General features: G+C 41.5%; 1 long non-coding RNA gene across 1 annotated transcript in view; it reads right to left on the reverse strand.

Annotated features, from left to right (window-relative positions):
* The window catches only part of LOC142827134 (uncharacterized), a 37,818-nt gene extending 15,804 nt beyond the window's left edge, over positions 1–22,014 (reverse strand). Inside the window, exon 1 of the long non-coding RNA XR_012901584.1 lies at positions 21,718–22,014. This is a non-coding gene — a long non-coding RNA (uncharacterized LOC142827134). The remainder of the gene's footprint in view (positions 1–21,717) is intronic.
* Between the last annotated feature and the right edge of the window lie 489 nt (positions 22,015–22,503).

The following is a 22,503-nucleotide window of genomic DNA, read 5'->3' on the forward strand; positions in this document are numbered from 1 at the left end:
AATATACTAGTTTAGTTTAACAGGGGCCTTTCAGTAAAAACAAGCAGGAAGGAAAAGAATGGTGCAAGATAAGCCACTTCTCAGCAAATTCTGGAGTTGTTAAAAGATAATGTCAAGTCAGGAAAAGGCCTGTGAACACAGAAAGTAAAAATACTTGGGTAGGTTTTAGAATGAGGTATCTTTTTTGAATCAGACTAGGATGGGACAGTCATTGAATTTATCTAAAGAATCTAAATATGCCTTGGCTACCATAGGGGATGGTAAAACTTTCTGTAAAAGAGACGTATGTATATATATATGTCCTGATTAGGGTTGCTAACTTTCTAATAGGACAAAACCAAACTCCCTAGCACTGCCCATTGTCCAAGGCCATGTCCCCTGCCTCACCTATTCCTTGAGGCCTCACCCCCTCTCAATACATTCCCCCTCCGTTGTTGGCTTACTCTTCCCCACCCTCACTCACTTTCACTGGACTGGGACAGGGAATTGGGATGCAAGAGGGAGGTGAGAGCTCTGGTTTGGGGATGAGGGGCTTGGGGAACAGAAGGGGAATATAGGGGGTGGTCCAAGGGATTTGGGATATGGGAGGCAGTTGTCAGTTGAGGTAGGGGATTGGGTGCAGGAGGGGGTTGAGGGGTCTGGGGTGGGGCCATGCATAAGATGTTCAGAATGCGGGATGGGGCTCTGGGTTGGGGCAGGAGTTTGGAGTACAATTGTTATGAGTGCAAATTATTACTTCCCAAAGAAGAACAAAACCATGGATGCACATTTTTTCCGCCTACAGAGACCACTCTGCAGGGGGTGAGATAGGCCCCTGTGTTACAGCCTTCAAATTTGGGGATCTTGATAGATTCCCTAATTTGGAACAGTTTGCAGCACTTGGGATTATCACTTGCTCTTGAAAGACAGTCTCACATTAGACAAATGCTTAGAGATAGGGCATGCCATGGGAGCCCCATGGAGAGGCTGAAGGCCCCAGGACATACAATTCCCCAAGAAGCACATTTTGTGAAACAACAACAAGGAGAGCAGGTGGCCAGAGTGAGGTACATTTACAGTAGTAAAAAATATGAGCCAGTAAATGAGACATGTCCTGCTCTGGAACAGCATTTCAAGAATGTGGCAAGTTGAACCATTTTAGCAGTGTAAGCAAAACCAGAAGAATGCCCTAGGAAGACTCAGAATTGTACAAGAGAAGATAGCACATCAGACAGGGTGATGACATCTTGAGTCTGAGAGAGTATCAGGTTCAGGCTGCTGGGACAAGAAAGCAACAAGAGACTATACTGACCTCTGTGCACACAACAACATTAATCGGGAAATGCCCTGTGTGATTTCAGTGAGATAACAGAGCCTTACACAATGCGATTCCTTGGGGAAATGAACACGCCCATTGCAAAGAGCAGTTGCAATCTACTCAGTACATGATGAGAGCATAACATAGCTTGCAAGAAAACATGATCTCATAATAACTTACTTGAAAAATAACAGAGGACCAACTGAAGTTTGTGGTAGTGAATGGTAAATACCACAAAAGCCTCTTGAGAAATACAAACATACAAGCCATGAATGTGATCAGGTTACAGCATAAGAATTTTATAGCTGCAAGGTAAGAAATAAGGAGGGAAGCCCATGGACAATGTTGATACTTTTGTAACCGCCTTGAATATTTTAAATAGAAAGGCAGGGTAAACATATTTAAATAAATAAATAAAATAACCCCTTGGGGTATTTTCAAAGGTAATAGGTGCTTCAAAGGAAAGTTTTGATTGGAAGTTGGTTCCATAGTGAAACCAGGGCACTATTTATCCAGAGGTGTTACATAATCCAATACACAAATAACTCAAAAGTCTTCAGAGAAGAGTTATCCTAGTAGCTGTAGAAGTAGCATTGTGGTGGCAGAGAAGATGTTTCACATCTGCATAGAGCAAAGACATTGAACAGGGCATCCCAAAGCTCTCCCTATCCACTCCCGACAATTGATGATCTCTTGCCTGAATTCACCAAACTCAAAATCTTTAACATTTGTGATATGAATGTTTTGACACAAACATATGTAAAAGAGTCCAGCATTATGACAACCTTTGAAACAGCTTTTGGTCACTACAGATGGCTGTCCATATAGATGAGCATAAGTCAAAGCACCAAAGGTGTTTCAGAGAAGACTCACCAAAGTGCTGGAAGGAATGCCTGAGGTGAAAATAACTGCAGATGGTTTCCTCATTGCAGGTGAAAGGAGTAATCATACAGAAGTTTAATGAGACCATAATGGAAAACTCCAAACTTTTCTACAGCAGTGTTGGGACAAGAACATAAAACACAACCCAGAAAAAATGTGACTCAGACAGCGTGAGGTGACATGCACTGAAAATATTCTTACAGCAGAGAGATGGAAAGCAGAGCCTAACAAGATCAAGGCCGTCCAAGATATGCCAGCTCCAGTGGATGTAAAAGAATTCGAGCAGTTAATAGGAAGGAGAAATTTTCTGTCTGAGTTCTGTCTGCAACTGCAGTAGCAGAACACCATACATTCCACAAGGGAGGCTATTCATTGTACAGAATACATTTATGAACCAGCAGCCACAATCCCCAAAGAGAACCTATGGAGATCATATGGCTATCTGTCTGATGCAACAATGAAGTCATGGGATGTCCATATGTTCTCTTGTGGCTATGTAGTCTAATCTATAAAGATCCAGGCTACAGAGGAATATATAGGTCCCACTGATGAATGGCATGATCAGTAACCACTTAGGGTATGTCTACACTACCCCGCTAGTTCGAACTAGCGGGGTAATGTAGGCATACCGCACTTGCAAATGAAGCCCGGGATTTGAATTTCCCGGGCTTCATTTGCATAAGCGGGGAGCCGCCCTTTTTAAAACCCCGCTGGTTCGAACCCCGTGCAGCGCGGCTACACGGGGCACGAACTAGGTAGTTCGAACTAGGCTTCCTAGTTCAAACTACCGTTACTCCTCGTGAAAGAGGATACGGGCCCCCAGGGGTATATAGATGGGTCCAGCAGCACATTTTTTCTGAGTGTCAATCTACCATCTATCTGCTGGTCGGGTTAGGTGTTTGATCTCCCGAGGTTCCAGAGGGGACGCCCACCTCGTATTCGTCTTTCCTAGGAATTGAGAGACCGGCCCTGGCCTGACACGCTGGAGTCGAGAGGCACAGAAAGGGGTAAAAATTGTACCTGGATGTGGTCCTTTGTTTAAGTATATATATATATAGTGTTAGAGCTCTTTAAAGATTAAGCTGTCACTTGGTACCATTATTTCTATTTTCTATCTTTACCTTTTTCCTGTAATCATTTTTAAGACCTATATATATATATATTTGCTAGCATTTAAGAAATAGAGCAATAGCCATTGTAACCATGTGATTTATAAGTCTTTTTAATAAACCTGTAACTGTTTAAGTTTTAACCTGACTTCTTCAGTTGCTGTAATAGAATCAAGCACAATTTAAAAGAACTTCAGCCGGTCATAAAAGGACAGGCATAGGAAGAGCTTGGGTGTTTGGATCTGTCTCACTCCCAGGTGACAGATCCGTTGGGGCACTTTTCAGTCTTCCCTAGGCTGCCCGCTGTGAAGGAACCCCTGTGTTCTAGCAGCTAAAATATAAGGTGTAATAAGCTCTTCCTATATAACGGGGCATCTGTTGGCCTGCTGGCCACCCTCTGCTACGGGACCCCGGTCCTAGCAGTAAAGACACGGACGTTAAACCTTTTCTCGGAAACACACACATACACACTGCCCTGACCGTCGGCTGACAGCGTGTTAATGTTACCACCACTGTACTCAGTCTCCATAGAGGGGGGGACATAACAGGGCTCAAGATGGAAGGAGCTTTCTGGCAGCTGATCCTATGTCTGAATGTGCTCAGCATACTTAAATGCAAAGCTCTGTGATTCTTGCACACGTGTGTGTCTCTGTCACTCTCACAAACACTATCTCTTTCACACTCACCTCCTGATCCAACAGCTTTGATGTTGTTTCTTTTACTTCTTTCAAAGTGTTATTTTAGTTTTTTGATGGGTCTGTGCATTTCATAAATTTTCTTTTTCTCTTACACTTTGATTTAATTATTTGAAAAGTGAGTTATAAAATGTCTAACGTGTCCTGCTTGATGTAATTATACCTATGATTTTTTGTAATACATTGTATCTAGGTTTTTTGGTTTCTATTGGTGGTGCACATCTGCACATTGTCTCAATATTGATGCAGCCTGGTAAAAGTGAGGGAGGATGCGGGAGAGGAGAAGGATGGAGTGAGCAGGGACAGGTCAAAGGTGGGCCAAGTCTATTTCAGTTTGAGGTAGATCCTGGATGACACTTACATTGAAAAAAGTAATCTTGTGCTTAGAAAGATTGGAGAACACTGATTTAGAGAGCAACATCTGAGAATATTTCTTCAGTTGTGTCTTTGTGAAATTGGTGCACAGTGTTAATGAATTTGGTGACGCAGCTGGACATTTCTAGAATTTTCCAAAGGCCAATGCTGACTGCACAGTATTGAACAGTTGTTTGTGTTTGTTTTGGATCAATGAAGACAACATACAGTTCTGTGTTTTGTTCAGTGTATTAGAGATCATCACAGATCAGAGAAACACAAAACTATCTGGAGGCTAATCCTACAAGGGAGAGGGGATAGAAGGAGAGAGTTTGCTAAATTTGGAGACAAGTGACAGACAGACAGGGCACTCTGGGTATAGCTGATGGTTGAAGAGATAAAACAGGCCCAGACTATGTAACCGGTCTGTGGTAAAGATAAGACTCAGAATTGAGCAAAACTAGAAACTTCTGGGTGCAGTGGACATGGGATTGGAATATGGGTGTCAATCTCTAATGTTTATATTACATCTTGCTTATTTTATCATGGTCATTAGAATTGTAGCCAAAAGGCCACTTTAGCATCATGCTTAATGAATGAAACCATTTGGAACCCATTAAAAAGGTATGAATAAAGATACTACCTGGCTAGCACACTACCTTTCACATCCTAATGACATAAACAACCAAACAATGGGTACTTAAGAACAATTTGTTCCTTTTCTATCAGCTTCTGGTAACATGAACACTCTAATTCACTGTTTCTCCCCTTCCTTCCCTCTCCCCCCTTATTTTGGAACTGGACTTTTAATACTCCATTCATCTGAAGAAGTGGATTGTACCCACGAAAGCTCATGATACCATCTACATGATTTGTTCAACACTCTTTGTTGTTCTTTAAAGTTTTACCATAGAGAGGGTTTGTCGTATCATAATCGTTTTTATCTGAAAGCTTTGTTTCTACTGTTAAAAAAATATAAAATAAATTATATAATAACCACTAGTCAAAAACTCCTAAATGAAAGAACCAAAGGTGAATTAAGGGTAAGACCTGAAGGGTAAGAGCACTTATACACAGGGCATTATAGTGTAGGCTCTAATCTAAGTTTGCATCTAGGGGTGCTTGGTGCAATGCGTGTGATTCACTGCTTGAACAGACATACTTGTGCTACCTCTCAGTGGCATGGGCAGTGGGTGAAAGCCCAGCTGGGGAAGACAAGCACCTGCCTCAGCTCCAGCCCTGCCCTGCCCTTTCTGCCTGAGGCCCATCCCTGGAGCCAAGCCCCACCCACCCCCAGCTCGATCCTTCCTGGTCAAAGGGAGGATCCAGGCAGTTGCACCATGGCCCCAGCCTTCCTTGGTGGCCTTGCTTTCCCCAGACAATGGGGCATATAGGCAATTTTGGGAAGGCTGTGCCTTCTCTTGCCTACATTACTGACCACCCATGCTCATTGGGCACATGCCTACAAATAGCTATGGTTGTCCAAAGTCTGGGGGGAATTGTATTCAGAGCATCTAGCCTGTTCAGCCACTTGCAGCTGCCCATGCTACCATGACTACTGACAATTTTTAGTGTACTAGCTCAGTGGGAAGTATCTCTACTGGCACTAGAAATCATACCCCCAGCTCTAAGTGTAGACATAGCCTAACAGTAGGAGGATTGCAGAATTCTGCTCTGCTGTGAGTAAATATAAGGCCCAAGACCTGAGAGCATGCAATAAAAAAGAGATCAGAGAGTGGACATAGGGACAGTTAGCTCTGTAATCATGACACAGATTTTTCTCTTTGAAAAATTATGGCATGGGGACCTGTGTGTGTGCATATAAAATAATTTTCAGTTGTCTTTAGAATGCATAGTAGAACATCTGTAGCTGGGGGAATGTGTGTGGCATGTCATGTTTCGATTCTGGCTTCCTTGAAAATGTGTTCCATAGACCCCCTGCAGTTGCTACATAAGAGGAGCCCTATAGGTACCCTACACACTTTGCAGGAATTAGTCTTCCAACTCAGATCAACAGATTGAGGTTAGTCCTGCTTGAGCTAGCATTCCAAAATGCTGCCTACACAACAGATTTTAAAGTTGTGGTTCAGGCTGAAGAGTGGGCTCCGAAGCTTGTTCCCTCCCCTAGATATCAGAGCCTGTGCTCTTGTAGGAGTCACACATTCAAAAGTGCTGTTTATACAGTTATTTGTAGAGAGCAAGCATAACCCCACTATCCCAAATCTGCAGAACTGGTCTGAGAGTCTTGCTACCAAGGGCTGTGTAGATATTCCCAAAATGACTGTATTTGGTGAGGCTTTTAGGTGTCATGGGATGTGTCCTGTGCATTGACTAGACCAAGAATCCACATGTGTCTTTATTGTATTTTCTATCTAAAATGGTTTGGTGTGAACCATTATATAGGGAGTTTCTGAGAAGCTGGCATGGAATAAATATTGCAGTTTTGTTATTTGGTGAGAGATGTATTTTTGGTACCACAAGGAGAGAAAGAAGCAGAGAGATTTTTTAAACAGATTCCAAAATTAAGCCAACACCAGAAATAATATAGAAAACAAAGAGGTGCTACAACCATCTGAGAGAGATGGTCATGTTCTAATGCAATACAATGGAGAGCACAGGAAGGTAACATAGTCACAACAAAGATCATCAGTTCAAATTGACAATTGACAATGTGTACACTTGCAGAGTTTTTGTGCTATCAGTTGCACCCCTCATAGCCACAAACTGCTGAGAAGCCATGAGAATGAAAGCTTTCCATGTTTTCTGTGCTTCCAACTACCAGTCACCATCAGATCAGCTGAATGTCAGCCTAGAAGCTTTGGGAGCCCAGCTCAAGTAGGGAAACCTTCATACTTGGGACCCACTTCCTATCCAGACAACTGGCTTGGCAAACTGGGAAGCCCATTCTGCATCAGTCTGCCAACTGAACTATGGAGGATCTTGGTACCTTGAATTTTCAGGCTCTCAATTCTGTCAGTGCCTTAGGCAGGCTGTTGAAGAGCCCAGAGCCTAAATTCCCCAGCAGCCCATTCGGTGGATGGGAAAGCTGGCAGGCAACCAGGCAGGTTTCTGATGGAAACAGATGGCAGGAAAATTTGGACTCCTGACTGTTTTGCAGGTGAACTTTGTCAAAATCAAACCACCTCCACAAGAGATTTTGATGTTGATGAATTGGAATTTTCTGGTGAAAAAAAATGTTCTGTGAGAGTATTTCCAATCAGCTCTAACCATGGGATGCTTTGTTATGATTATATATTTGATTCTGCCATTTTTGCTGTTTCTTCGCATATTTGTGATAAAATAAATGCTGCCTAGTGCAACAGATATAGTAACACAGAATCAAAAAGGAAGTAATGGTTGAATGGAAGTCAGCAATGAAAGACTGGCTGATTGAACGAAGCCTTTAGAAGGGATTGTCAAATAGTCTTGCAATGATTTTCTCAGTTGCATTATAACCTTGTAGAATTCTTACCTTAGAGCCCCTGCAAAGTATTTTTAAAAGTAACATTTTACTAAGCAGTTTAAGTTTATTTTATTTTTATAAATATATCTTAAGGTGGGTTTCTTTGCAAATGTAACACAGTTTACAGCTGCAAAATAAATTTCTTCACACCAGCTGGCTTATCATTACTGGGGTACATCAGGAGACCAACGTGATAATACATGATGTAACATAATCAAAATGATGTTTTGAAAGTTTTTTTTTTTAACTGTGAAGCCAGCTGGAAATAACATATATATTAACATCCTTTAAGTTTTGCTAGATGTTTCAATTGTCTAAGCCAGCGTTTCCCAAACTAAGGGCTGCAGCCCACTACCGGGCCACAGGAAAAAAATACTGGGCCTCAGTGTGGCTGTCGGGGTGTTTCGGACTCCCAGAGTGCCCGTGTGGCACCGGGTCTGCCAAGCCCTTGGCCGGCCTGGGCATAACCTGCAGCCCGATGTTCCGGCTCCAGGCAGAGGCATAGCTAGGGGAGGTCAGGAGCGAGGGGGGGAGAGGAGGAAGAGGAGGGAGCTGGCCACCAGAAGCAACACTGGACAGGGGAATAAGGGTGGGTTTTGGAGGTCTGGGGCAGGGGGCAGCTGGCAGAAACAGAGCTGGCGAGAGGCCAGGAGGCTGTCTGGGAGATCGGGAGGAGTAGGGGAGAAGCAGCTGCTGGAAGCAAAGCTTGCCTGAGGCATCGGAGGTGCCGGGAAAGATTTGGGGGGCCAGTGGAAGCAGGGCTGCTGGGGGGCGTGAGGTCAGGGGTAGGGAGCTGGCCAGGGAAGATGTGTGTGGGGAGGGGGAGAGAAGCGGCAGCCAGAAGCAGGGCTGGATGCGGGCAACGGGGCTGGCCAAGGGAGATTGGGAGGAGAAGCCGGGGAGAACTAGCTGTCCGGGAGGGGGTTGGAGGAAGTGGGGCTGGCCAGAGGCACAGCGGGGGGAACGGGACTGACCCGGCCATATGTAGATCTCGGGGAGCTGCCCCCCCCCCCCCCCGCAAAGCACGAGTGAGTCTGGCCTGGGGATTCTATTGTGCCCCCCCCCCCAAGTAGTTGTGAACTGGCTGACTGGTAGACACACACGTGCACCCTGAGCACATTTAGCAGCCAGGCAGTTCGAAACTACAAACTGATACATCGAGTAATAATAAAACTTACCTAGTAAGAAAATATCAGACATGTTATATGTCTGGTATTTTCTCAGTTTGTTTTTTATGTGTTTATATTTTTGGGCTGCAAAAAACAGTACTGAAAAAAAAGGATTCCAACTTAAGTAAAAAGTTTGGGAAACCCTGGGCTAACCAGATTTCTGTCTGTCGTACACTTCATTTATCCAATCCATATTCTTTAACCTGATGGCAAGAATATTGTGGGTAACCCTATCAAAAGTTTTACTAAAGCTGGCATTGAGGACTTTGGGAGGACCAGAAACAACTTATTTGAATATTCATCATTTGATTAATGAATATGCAAATATGCAAATGAATGTTACCGGTCCTCCAAAAGTTTGTGAATGGATTTACTGGTCCCCATATCAAAAAGTTTGAGAACTCTTGGTCTAAGTTGTTTTACAATGCATTTTTTATGTTCTGGTAGAGTGCTACCAAAATGCAGCAATGTCTTTTATTTCATGATATTAGGTTGCTTCCATGTTAAACTTTCTAAAGCATTTAGAAATGTGATGGGTCAATTGAATCATATTCCTTGCTCGTACATGGAGACTGGGACTTGGAGCTAATGGTGATGTGTATTAACTGATTACCCAGCTGAAGAATTTGCCCCCTACGGAGATACTAGTGTGTGTGTGTGTGTGTGTGTGTTAGTAAGGATAGTAGCTCATATAACAATGTAGTAGTATAGTGTGTGTGTGTGTGTGTGTGTGTGTGTGTGTGTGTGTGTGAGAGAGAGAGAGAGAGTATACATACACACACACACACACACACACACATAGCTGGGAGGGAGGGTGTGTGTGTGTATATATACACACACACACACACGTATATCCATATATATAAATGAGTAGCTGGGAGGGGGCACATTTTTCGGATGGGAAATCAGTTAATATACATCATCACTAGCTAAAAGTCCGTGTCACCATATATGAGCAAGGAATGTGATTCAAATGACCCATCATTCACACACACACACACACACACACACACACACACACACACACACACACTATACTACTACATTGTTATATGAGCTACTATCCTTACTAACATGGCATGTTATAAAGTGAATTGAACACAAAAGCATTATTAATTAGGGCTTAGTGAACAATTTGCAACAAAGGATTTTTTCAACAAATTTAGCCTTCCTCTTGGCTATTGAAATATCTGCAAAACAAAGAAAGACATTCTTGAATTTATTCACTTAACCTGTTTTACAATTCTGAAGGTTGTTTGTTTTGCTTAATAGATTTATCGTGAACAGTTCAGTTGGAGGATTTAAAATTCACAGTTTAATTTTGACTGGTCTTATAAATCATACATTCTTTTTCTTGATTGCCTGAGTGCAGAAAGCAGTACTAGGACTATTACTTCTATATGCTAATTTAAAACTCTGCCTCCATTCATAGTTACTAGCATCTCTGAAATTTGCTTTTTGGTAATATTCATGTTAGTAAAACTCAGTCCTTCAAACATTCATGGAAAGAGATCAAAAGGGCATGTGTATTGTCAAAGCAAAATCAGTCAAATGCTTGATGAAAAACATGAAATATTTGCCCTACTCTATTAAAGAACAGTTTATTCAAACTGCTCCTATGATCCCAACTAGATAAAGAAAAGGTAACCTATGAATTGTAAACCAGTTTTATATTTAAAGACACGGAGCCTCATATGCTTGATTTAACTTAACCATGTTTCATAAACCATGTTTCATAGGTTGCCAAAGTTAGTCGTAGATCATATTGTACTATTACTCTTTGAAATCCATAGTGGTTTATTTTTTTAAATGCTGTTGGTTTAATATGGTCATATATTAAGCCAGAAAAGATCAGTGGGGTCAGGCAGACTACTCTGAAGATCCCAGTGTTAGAATGCAGTTGCTAATCAGTTTTTGATATCTGTCATAATGATATGCCATTTCCATAGTCTGTTTTATTACTCAGTAGTTCTTATATTAGCTGTACATCTCCTTTCTTAGGGCCAGACATTATGGTGAAATCATATGGAACTCAGTGACAAAACTCACATTGACTTCAGTTGAGCCAGGCTCTCACCCTGTATTTTAGCTAACCGCTCTTCCTATTTAGAGAATGATCTAGTTGGTACTAATTGCCTAAGTTATTGTGTCTCTGTGCTCTACTTCTCTTTTCAGAGTACTTTATTGTTTCTATTTGATGGAAAGGAAACCACTTTCTACATCCAGTAAGCAGAGGCGGAATAGGAACTTAAACATATCATTAACCTTATGCCGAAACTCCTAATTTGTGTCATATCTGCTGGGTTAATTTTAGTCAAAATAATGATATAGTTGGAGTATGCCAACCAAGGAAGCAAAATTACATGCTAATTATTCCAAAGAAAGCAGGCATGATTAATTATAGTTTATATTAAACACAAGTATGTATGAGAGCAAAGGTTGCTTTTCAACTTTGTGTGACATGCTAATGAAATCTGAAGTATTTCATCAAAATTTCCTGTGCTTGAAATGAATGTATAATTGCATTATTTTATTTTATTTCATTTTCCCTTATCTCTACACATAAGAGAAATCACAAAAATACATGTAGATAATTTAAGAAATTAAATATGCTCATGAAAACATGGTTTTTCCTTTATTGAATAAGTAGGAAGTATGAGAATGTTCTGCCAGGAAAATATGCACATTGAATTACATAAAAATAATCTTAGTGTAAAGTGCTCATCAGCCTGCAAGTAAACAAAGGTAAGGAGATGCATCCAATCAGTAATTAATGATTATCAGAATCCAATGTTTTCTTTTGGCTTGTGCAAAAGGGTGATTTATTTGGTTGGGGAAGCCTGAAGGAAAAGCTGAGTTTTAGAGTTTTGTATTATTTAGTAGTAGCAGACTTACTCAGTGTTGCCTGGGTCCTTCAAGGCAGGGGTCAGTAGTAGGGTGTGTGTGTGTGGGAGTCAGGTCTGGACCCTGGGATTGGGGGGGGGGGGGGGGGGGAAGGGTGCATGAGGCAGGGAATGGGAGGGGGAGCTGAGAGTGAGGGTTGGGAACTGAGGAGGAACTCAGGATGGGAGGTCTCATTTGGCATGGTCCTTTTCTCTCCCCCAAGACCCTCCCCTTGTTTCCAGGGACCTTTTTTGTGCCCCTCCTATTCCGGTCCAGTGTTGTGGCCAAGGGCTGGGAAGGGGTGGGGAAGGATTTGGGATGGGGGCTATTTACATGAAGTGGAATGCTCACAGGCAAGATGATGGAGCCTCAGAGCTGCTGGCCACTCTCTTGGTGGTATGGCTGCCCCCTACTGGACACTCTGCAAGATAGCTCTCCCCTGCAGGCTCGCTGCCCCTAGTGGCCATGTTTATATTTTGTCCCTCAGAACAGCCTGTTATGGAAAACAATTCTTTTCCTGGGTTTCCAGTTGTCCCGGCACAAGCAAATCCTGACCTTGGTTTAAGTTAGAAGAAGAGGAGGCTGCATACCAAATTTGGTGGTCCTAGCTCTTACTGTTTAGGAGGAGTACTTGAACAACTGGACTCACAGACAGAGGTCTGTGTAATCATAAAGGGTGTGAGAAAACTGACTAGCAAAGTGTTACTTACCCCTTCATATAATAACAAGAGTTAGAGGTCATATGATGAAATAAATAGTGAGCAGTTTAAAACCTACCTAACAAAGTATTATTTCACACAATGCACAATCAATCTGTGGTACTTCTCCTGTGGAATGTTGTGAAGGCCAGAAATAAACTAGTTAAAATAAAACCAACTAGATAAATTCATGGAGGATAAGTTGATGTTTCTTAGCCAAGATGGCCAGGGACACAAGAGCCAGATGTCTCTAAATCTGCAACTGCCAGAAACATCTGGTACTGGTCACTGTCAGAGACGGGGTAGCCCGTGAGGCTAGGCAAACTAGGCAGTTGCCTAGGGGCGTCCTATGGTTATGTCATGGCCATTGATGGCCGTGCAGGCGGGGGTGACAATCGCGCCTTCTGCCTGGGTAGGGGCGGATATAGGGCAGGGCGAATGGGGCGGCTGCCCCGGGCCCCGTGCTTCAAAAAGCCCCGCGCATGCTCCGTGGCGCCACTGCGCATGCGCATGGTGTCACTGCACAAGAGCCGTGGCAAAGGGGGGGCCCCACGGAATTATGCTGCCCAGGGCCCCGCAAAAGGTTATCTGCCTCTGTGCCTGGGGCACCAGCTGCCGCAGCCGGCCTCAGTCCACTCCTGGTTAGAGACAGTATATTAGGCATTTTGGACCTTTGGTCTGACTCAATATGGCCGCTATGATGTTCTCTTGGGCAAAAAACTGTTATTTAAAAGGCAGCATTAAATAACGTTATCAAAGTTTAAAAGAGAAAAAGAAAGTGAAATGACACTTCTATCTTAGTCAGGGGTGGGCAATAAGTGGCCTGCGAGCCTATCATGGTTCACCAGCTTTAAACCCTGGTTGGGCACTGAAGCTTTATTTATCTGTACTGCCATTTCAAGCACCTCTTGGCCATAGATTACCATTTCCAGCCAATGGAAGCTGAGGGAAGTGGCGTCCCAATTCATGTCGCTTCCTGAAGCTACCACTGTCCAGGAACAATGGCCATACTTGCAGATGCACAGGTAAATAAAATGCCAGTGGCCCCCCAGAGGGTAACCTGATTTATTACCCACCCCTGATCTTAATTTATCCCTTTAGACAGAGGAACTTGGAAGCCTTAGGAGATCAGCAGGACTAGGAGTTTGGAAGCCCTGGAGTCTCCATCTCTGAGGTAATCACCATACCAGGGATTTTGACGAAAATTGAACAGGAGGATGTCTCTAAATTTTGGACTAGGACTACTTAATATTCTTGCTCCTATGTTGAATGATAGAAAATGTTAGGACATTGCAGGTCAGCTTCCCATTGGAGAGAAAATAAATGATGCATGGTGTGTGTGTGTTTTCAATGCAATTTGTTTTATCTACATATGTGCACTAGTCTTAGCTGTCTTAAGTGGCTGACAGGAAAACTCCTTTTTCAGAGATCTTTGCTCAGATACCAGTGTCCTATTCTAGATAGCAAATCAGTCTCAAGACATTGATTCTTGTTAGGGAAAATAGAGCAGAGAGCTAACTCTCCTTTCTGCCTGCAATAGCCTCTCCCCCCTCCCCATCCCATCAAAATCCCACCACCATCATCTCAGTTTTCTTCCACAACTTAAAAAAAAATACTTTCTTGCACATTAAGGAAAAGAACTTGTAAGACACCGTGAGCAACATCTGGCATCTCCTGCTCTAACAATATATACCGCTTCTCTGGATGAAACTACTACAGTAAGAGGTGATGGTGGCTGTGTCCCTCGCAATTTTTTCAGCAGCTGTTCTGATAGTCTCCGCTGTTGCTTGATTAAAATTTTGATTACAATTTTGTATTTTCTGGGGACACGTTTGCAGAGTTTTGGTGTAATTCCTATGTTACATGAGGCTTTACGTATACAGGCATCTTTAATTTGATAAAGGTCAAGATGCTGAAACAGCTGCTAGCTCCACAATAAGGTGGTTGTTATGTAGGAAGATAGTACAGTGTATTCGAATTGACAGGACCTACTGTCAGGAGATTAGTATCTATCCTGAGATCCTACCTTTTTTTCCCCTTTTCTAAGCTTGTTAACCAAACTGCTTTGAACCTCTAAGGTTTAGATTCTATTTACAGGATAGAAACCAACTTGCATTTTATCCAGACTGGTTCACCTTATTTAATATAAACCTTGATCTATCTCTGGGTTATCCTTTTAAAGTTTGGGTGGCAGAATTTCTTGTAGTTCTGTCTGGGTAGTTTAGATGGTGGAAAACATCTGCAAAAGAATACAGTACATACCGTAGCTAGCAGGAAAGTAGATAACTGAAAAGTTTTAATGGGAATCCAAATCTATTGAGAGGTTGGCTAGACCATCTCTCCTAACAAGACAGATAGGAAGCATTCATTCACTTTACAGACACCTTAGCAAGGATAAAATGTGAAACACTTTTTTTCCTCTTATAAGTAAAGACTTGGATTCACACAAAGGGAGTCATTAAAAACAAGACCATGATACATGGATTACATAGTTAAACACAATACAACTATTATTGTGATTCATTGCAAACATCCACTGAGAGTACTGAAATCAGACCAGTGAATTACAAAAATCTTCCAATCAAAATGTACCCTTAATATGCTTCTACTCAAATAGTTGCCCCACTGAGACTGAGCAAACAGTGCTAGAACTATCTGCTATAGGAACACTTCAGACTCAGAAATCTGAAGGCAGAATTAGATCCTCAAGATAAAAGAAGACAAATATTTAATTACAAAGCTATTATACTATGTACAAGTTCTGATAACTGCACAGAGCTTCACTAATGGTGAATGACCTCACCACAGGCTCTCAAAGGAATTGCACAGACTTCTAATTCATTGTTGCCACATGTTAGTTCTACTTTTTCTGTATAAAAATCCATTCGCTTTATCTTAATTTGTTTTCTTTTTTTAGGCCTTTTATCTGGAAGTTACTGTGAGTAATTAATTATAACCAGTAACAAACCAGGAGATTTTAACTATTTGTTGGACATAGATAGAATCCCTTCAGAAAAGGATCAGATAGTGGAGTAGGATAATAGCTCATGTATTTTAAGAGAGATTTTTTTCAGAGTTTCACAAAGTTTCTGTCTTTTCACCTTTCTTTTATGTGAGCCCTTTGAAGGAGATGATTCTGCAGCTCTGCACATAGTGCCATCTATATGTAGTTAATGTAAAACACAGTGTCACAACTTCATCAGATTTAGATAGAGTGCTATCTTGGACTTTGCCTTTGTCTAGCCATAGGCTCACTGACAAGGCAGGGGCAAAGAGGCAACTGCCCCCTGGCCCAGCAATTCAAAAGAGAACAGGGCTCTTGGCCACTACTGCAGTAGCAGCAGCAGCAGCCAGTGCCCTGGGACCTTTAAATTGGTGCCAGAGCCCCAGTCAGCATGCTCCAGTTGGCGTAAATAGCTGGCTAAGGGGTAGCATGGTCTGGACGGCACTAAGGGCTGGCTGTGCCCAGTCCCACGCTTTCTGAACAAGGTCCCTTTCCAGGATCATGGAGCAACCCACCATACTAAGGGGCCAGCAAGTCTATCGGCCTCACTGTCTAGCCAAGACTACCTTCCCATGCATACCAGAATCTTGGGGCCCATGCCATCTACAAAGGTTGGAACCCTCTCCCTACCCTCTCTCCTGTGAACTGAGTTTGGAGGGGAGGCTTACCTTTCTGAGAGGATCTGAGGCCCCTGCCCGTCCCAACATATAAGCTGGGATCAGGGGAAAGTCCTATGCTTTAGAGTAAGGAGCTGATAATGGGCATACTTCACAGGCTCTAAAGTGCAGAATTGGGGCATGGGAGAAAATGGGAACACACACTGAAGTGAATGTCAATGAGTAGTCCTGTGGCACCTAGGGCACCCCTACACTGCAGGAAAAAGTCGAATTATACATAACTTCATCTACATCAATTACATGGCTGAAGTCAAAATAGCTTAATTCAGCTTTTGGTGCTGTCTACACAGTAGGAAGTCAAAGGAAGAGCACTCTCCTTAGACTTCCCTTACTCCTCGTGAAATGACAGTTACAGGAGTTGGAGTAAGAAGTCCTCCAGCTTGACCTTATTTCGAAATAACAGCTTCCTGTGTAGATGTGCACTATGTTATTTCAAAATAATGTAAATTATTCTGAAATAAAGCTGCTGTGTAGATATAGCCTTAGAGACTAATATATATAGCATCATGAGCTTTCCTGGCTAAAACCCACTTCCTCAGATGAGCTTAGATGGAGCAGTTTACTGGTTTCAGAGCTATTGTTTCAGAGCTGATTGCACACATCTCTATGGGCTGCTCTTATTCAACAGAGAACATCACATTGAGATGGATGGGCTACTTCACACCTTTCTGAGTCTTCTGCACTGTAGATGAATGTGTAAAGGAGCCCTTCCCCTGCATCATTGCATCCTTATCATGTAAAGGATGACAATTCTAAGGATACTTTAATCCTTATCATTGTATAGATTTTCCTAATTTTTTCTGTGCCTTGTGGGAGTACTGAGTGGTTCAAGGGAGGAGTAATGAGCCAAGGGGTTGTGGTGACATAAGTGCTGAAAAAATGTTTTTCAAAAAGTGACTCCATAGTATTATTTTGCATAAAGCTAAATATGAAATGTTTAACACATTTCTTATCAAACTTTCTTAATTGGTCAGTTTATTTAAAATAGTGCATAATGTCCACTGAGTCTTAGAAGCGGGCAAATTGTGAATAGAATTTAAGAAAATATTCACTTTTTCACTTGCATAAATGAGAAGTCTGGAAGGATAACAGTTTGCATATAAGAGCATTTCTGCATAACCGTTGTATGATTGCCTGAGTAGTTAGCAGGAACACGCTGATGCCATTGGCCCTAGTAAATGCCCCATCACTGATCTTTCTAGTCTGAAACTTTGTATGCCTGGTTTCATACCTGACCTAGTAAGGCCAATGGTTCCAGGGCTATGAACTATCAAGCCTAGAGGTGCTGGGGCTCAGCTCCAGCAAGCCCTGGAAGACATTAAGCTCTGACAATGTTATAATAAAGATTTAATGACTCATATTGCATACTGCCATTTGTCTCTGTTATATTAGTTATTTTATGCAGAGTTTCTTGTGAAGACAGCAGAATAGTTAACAACTTAACCAAAATTTGTTAGGAGGGGAGGAGACAAAGACAGAGGACTTTGTGAAGAGATAGGATGGGGGACATGATGATTGGTGAGAGGCAGCTTTGGATTGATGGCTTGGAAATATCTGTATTTTACTAGCCCCTGGGGGAGAGGTAGAAAGGTAAGTGATTATTTCCTGATCTTGAAACAGATTATAGTGCTGTCTGAAGACATGAAGGTTTAGGAGTGACACTTTAGGTATCTTGACTATCGAGGAAAAGAAATATATGCCTGCCAGGGTTTCCAATGTATGGATTCTAGGTTATTCCTGGGTCACGAGGGTGCTGAGGTTTGTGGAAAAGCAAGAAGCGCGCTATAGCATGGGGAATGCTTACTATCGTCAGATTTGGGTAGAGAGAGGTGGCATGCATTGACCTTATGTTTTGCCCACTCTGCAGAATCTAAACTGTGACTTAAGGGCTTGTGATCTCCCAGACATTATGTTGACTTACTGAGGTGGAAAGTACTCACACTTTATTCCTAGTATAAACCTCATACAATGTACATGAGCAGAGTTGAACCACATCAGAGATTTGTGTCCAAGAGCTATGTCAGTTTTCTCTGATTAGACTGAACCTCTAAGTAATTGCTACAGCAATAGAATGAAATCTCTTAGTAAGTGTTGGGAAAACATTAATAGGGAAATTGAAGTGTTCATGGTGGATCTGAACGATAGCCTATAGTTAAGCTCAGCAATACAACTGCATCTTATAAATGATTTGAACACATTATGACCTTTTAGCATTTCTTTGATATACATACTCAAGTGAATTGTCCCGTTGTCCTGATTTGAGCTAGTCTATCTGTGTCCCAGAACTGGTATCCTGTTTTTATACCATCATATGTGGTATCTTTATTACTGAAGGTAATCCACACTAGATACCACATCATGCATCTAAGATCTTTTTCTGCCTTATTTTCTTCTGTCATCAACTTTCCCTTCAAGTGCTTATAAACATGCACTGCCTGCTGAATCTCTTAAAATTATATGAATTCTTCTATGACTATGTTATTAGGATTTTAATTTCTTTATTTTCATTTTTTTAAATCCCATGTTTCGCAGCCATAATTTAAAACAGACCAAGAGTCTGAATTTTGTCTTTATATTTGTCATTTTTAATCTGATGTTTAATATTCCAGGATCTCTCTCTTATTCATTCTGTTCAGACTTTAGTATCTAGTCTCCATGTTCTGGAATTACACTCTCTACATAGTGAAAAAATTTTCACTAGTTTACGGATGTATCATTCCGTGGAATCTTGTATATTATACCAGATCCTTGCATACTTTTGTCTTGTCCACATTCAACTCTAGACCATATTCTTTCCAAATTAATATAAAATCTCCATTACTGTTGTCAGCCATTTTCTGAATCAGCTAATAGCACTATTTGCATAGTGAATATTATTTTCCATTCATCTTAATACCATCTTCTGTTTCTTGCATAAAATTAATCACTCTCCATAAATGGTAAGCGTTGGTACCATTATACTACATTGTATCACGCTTCTCTTAATCTCTGTTACATTTTCATTTCCCATTACAAGAACCTTCTCATTCCAGTATAATTGTTGTTTTATTTGGCCTTTGTATCCATCAGTCCTTATAGATATTAATTTAGTGAGTGGTTTACAGGGGGAAGATTCTGTTTCATATATTTTGGAAGTCAATGAAACACAAATGTACTACCATTGCCATTTTAATTGCTCATTCTATTATGAAATTTAGTTCAGAATAATGTTTACCATGCCCTTTTCATGTTTTTAGACATATTGTTTTTCACTTATTCCTTTATCAGTCTGTCCTTGTCCTTGTACTTGGAGGCATAATAAGGTAGGCTGATTGTTCAGTAGTATTTAGAATCCATAGCATTGTTCTTTCGGGGGGATTTGGATACACAGTGAGGCTGAAAAGTCTTCTGGCAATTCTCCTGTCTTGAATATATTCTTTATCTCTGACAGCTTTCGGGCCTTCATTCCCTATCTTTTTAACAGTGAAGTTGGTATTTCATCACAACCTAGTTCTTTTCCATTCAAAAATCTTTTTTGTTGTTGCTATAATTTCTTCATCTTTGATCGATGGACTTACTTGATTAATCTCTAGCTGGTTTTTTTTCAGGCCTATCATTACCATATAGTTCCTTGATGTATTTTTTGCCATCTCTCTGTCTTGTATCTAGGGTCTGTCAAATATTGTTCATTTTTGCCCACAAGGGTTGGATTAGTCATCTTTCTTTGGTAATTGAAGATTTTTATCTTTTGATACCTCCCCACTTTGTTCAATTTCATTGTTTTTCTCTTTTAGCCATTCAGACTTTATTAATCTGCATTTATTCTTTGTATTTTTCCTTTTATGTTGTTTAAAATAACTTCCCAGAGAGGAAAAAAAAAAGTAAATTGTAACCAAACAAATCTCTTTTCGGTATTTTGTTTACAAAGACTGACAAGAGACATTATTAAATCTGTGACATTTCTTGTTGAATGGCGGACTACATTCCTGCATATACGTTCCTGCTCACATTATCTGGCCTTTTTATATTACTCATAATCCTGGATTGCACTCATTTGTATTCCAAAAGAAATAAGATGTTAGCAGCCCATTGTTATTTTACTTAGGCATCTTCTAGCTTGTCTGAATCTGTTCTTTTCAATGTTGTGAGTTTCTTGGGTTGGGAGTATAAAAGAGAAATCTGTTGCTTTTTGTGCATATGAGCAAAGGAGTGGAAATCCCTGTAATAAAGCTCTTAGGAGTAAAGAACCTGACACTCATGTGGAAATAAAACAAACAGTCTAGTAAGGATTAAGCCTAAAAGATGAAAATGCCAGATGGACCTTTTGCCCTATTCCTTCTCCTTGCCATAATGATTTATTAGATTAAGCAGGCTCTGCAGCCTACTTTGAATTGAAGTTGGAAAGGTTTCTTCACTCATGAAATGTTGCGAGTATTGTGCACCACACAATTGTGTGTATTGCTGCCTTGTGTACTCTCTCTCCTGTGACAACGGTAGTTTCGCAGATGCTGATACCATTATACGCTGTTAAAAAATCTGTAAATGCTTGGGGTAAATACCCTTCTAGGCTGAAACATTTATTTTTATAGACCTTATGACCTAAGAAATGAAGACATAATCAATAAGAGAGTAGCCTATTCATTTTGAACTTTGTTTTGGTTGTCAAGCATATTGGTAGTATATTTCAGTTACACTAAAGTATGTAGGAAATGATCAATCAGAGAAAAGAATACAAAGCACTTTTGTGTGGGATACATTCTGTTGGGATTACATGTTCTAGATTTTGTAGTGTGTGTGCTTGTGTATAATTGTTTTGAAAGGGAGCAGCAACAACCAGAGAGGGCTGAAAGAATGTTATTCTCACAAGTAATGCCATCCTACGTCTTTTTAGATTGTTCAGTGAAGTTGTGTGGTGAAGAAATTTCTGCGTAACTCCTGTAGGTTCTTCTCAATATCTCACTGTTTTGATTTTGGGGATCATTCTGCTTATATTATTCTAAATGCAACTCTTCTGCCAGGTAGCACCAGCAGCAGCCAGGGCTGGATTCAATATCTCGGGTTCCTATCCATCCATCTATCCACCCTAACCCTAACTCTAACCCCATCCACTAAGCTGGGAAATTTACCTCCCCTGGGCACCTTGAAAGGCAATGCTTCCCCACTTACAAGCACAGAGTCTGAGTATAGAAAAGAAACATTTAATAAAGGGGGAGGGAAGTAATGTGGCATTAATTTGGGAAAACACCTTGAAGTTCATAACAAAAAAACATGAGTAAAAAAGTTCCACCTCAAGTAGGTTGGGCAAAGTCCTTTTCCTCTCAGGTTCTCAAGTCCAGCAATGCAAATGTCCCCTTCACATGCCAAACCCTTCTCTGCACCCCACTCATGGTTGCTGCCTTTGGTCAGGGCAGACCTATAGTTCATAGGTGAATCTGCAGAGTTCATCTCCCATTCTGAGTGTGTGTGTGTGTGGTGGGAGGAGGGGAGTAAGGAGGCATCTTACTCACTCTGCTGGCCACTCGCAATCCACCTGCTCACTCTGCCACAGCCTTGTTCATCATTCATCTCGCCTCGCTGCTGCTGCTGCTCTGCTGGCCTCTCATTACACTTCTCCATTGCTACTCTGCTGGCTGTTCATCGCACTGCTGGCCACTTGTTGCATCTTCCACTGGCTTGTGGTGGATTTGGCTCTGGTGATTTCAAACCTAGTGATTTCAGCTCTTAGCCCAAAGCACAATCCAGACACAAGAAATTTCAGCATCCACTGGAGTAAATTTAAAATTAAGACACTCCTTATGGAGTCTGCTCTAATTCTATCATAGGAGTGGGGGGGGGGGGGGGGGAGGCGGGAGGGAGAGAAACAGGTTGAACCAGTCTTACAACTCATGCCAGGAGGGAATGTAGCCTGCTGATTCAGAGTCCTCCGCCCTTCCCCCATTCAACTACACAGAGCTTTGGCAGGGGAAACCTTGTCCATCTGCGGTTCTTTACACTGACAGTTTCTCTCCTTTGAACTTAGTTAAACACAGTCTGACTTTTCTGCATTCCCACAATGACTGCAAGCATTGGTGATCATATATCAACAAATCCTGCATTTAGTGTTAACACAGTTTGTGACCCCACAGCAGCCAAATTGGTTACAAGGGGCAAAACTCCATTCTAACTGTTGAATATCTAACTAGCCTAAGCAAACTGAATGAACTGTATCTACATGCACCCCTCCCCCCCCCCCCCCCCGAGAAACTCATTCTTTAAACTGAGAACGTTTCCCTCCTCTGTGCCAGGTTAAGCAC

Source organism: Pelodiscus sinensis, chromosome 2, assembly GCF_049634645.1.
Source record: "Pelodiscus sinensis isolate JC-2024 chromosome 2, ASM4963464v1, whole genome shotgun sequence".
Taxonomy (NCBI): domain Eukaryota; kingdom Metazoa; phylum Chordata; order Testudines; family Trionychidae; genus Pelodiscus; species Pelodiscus sinensis.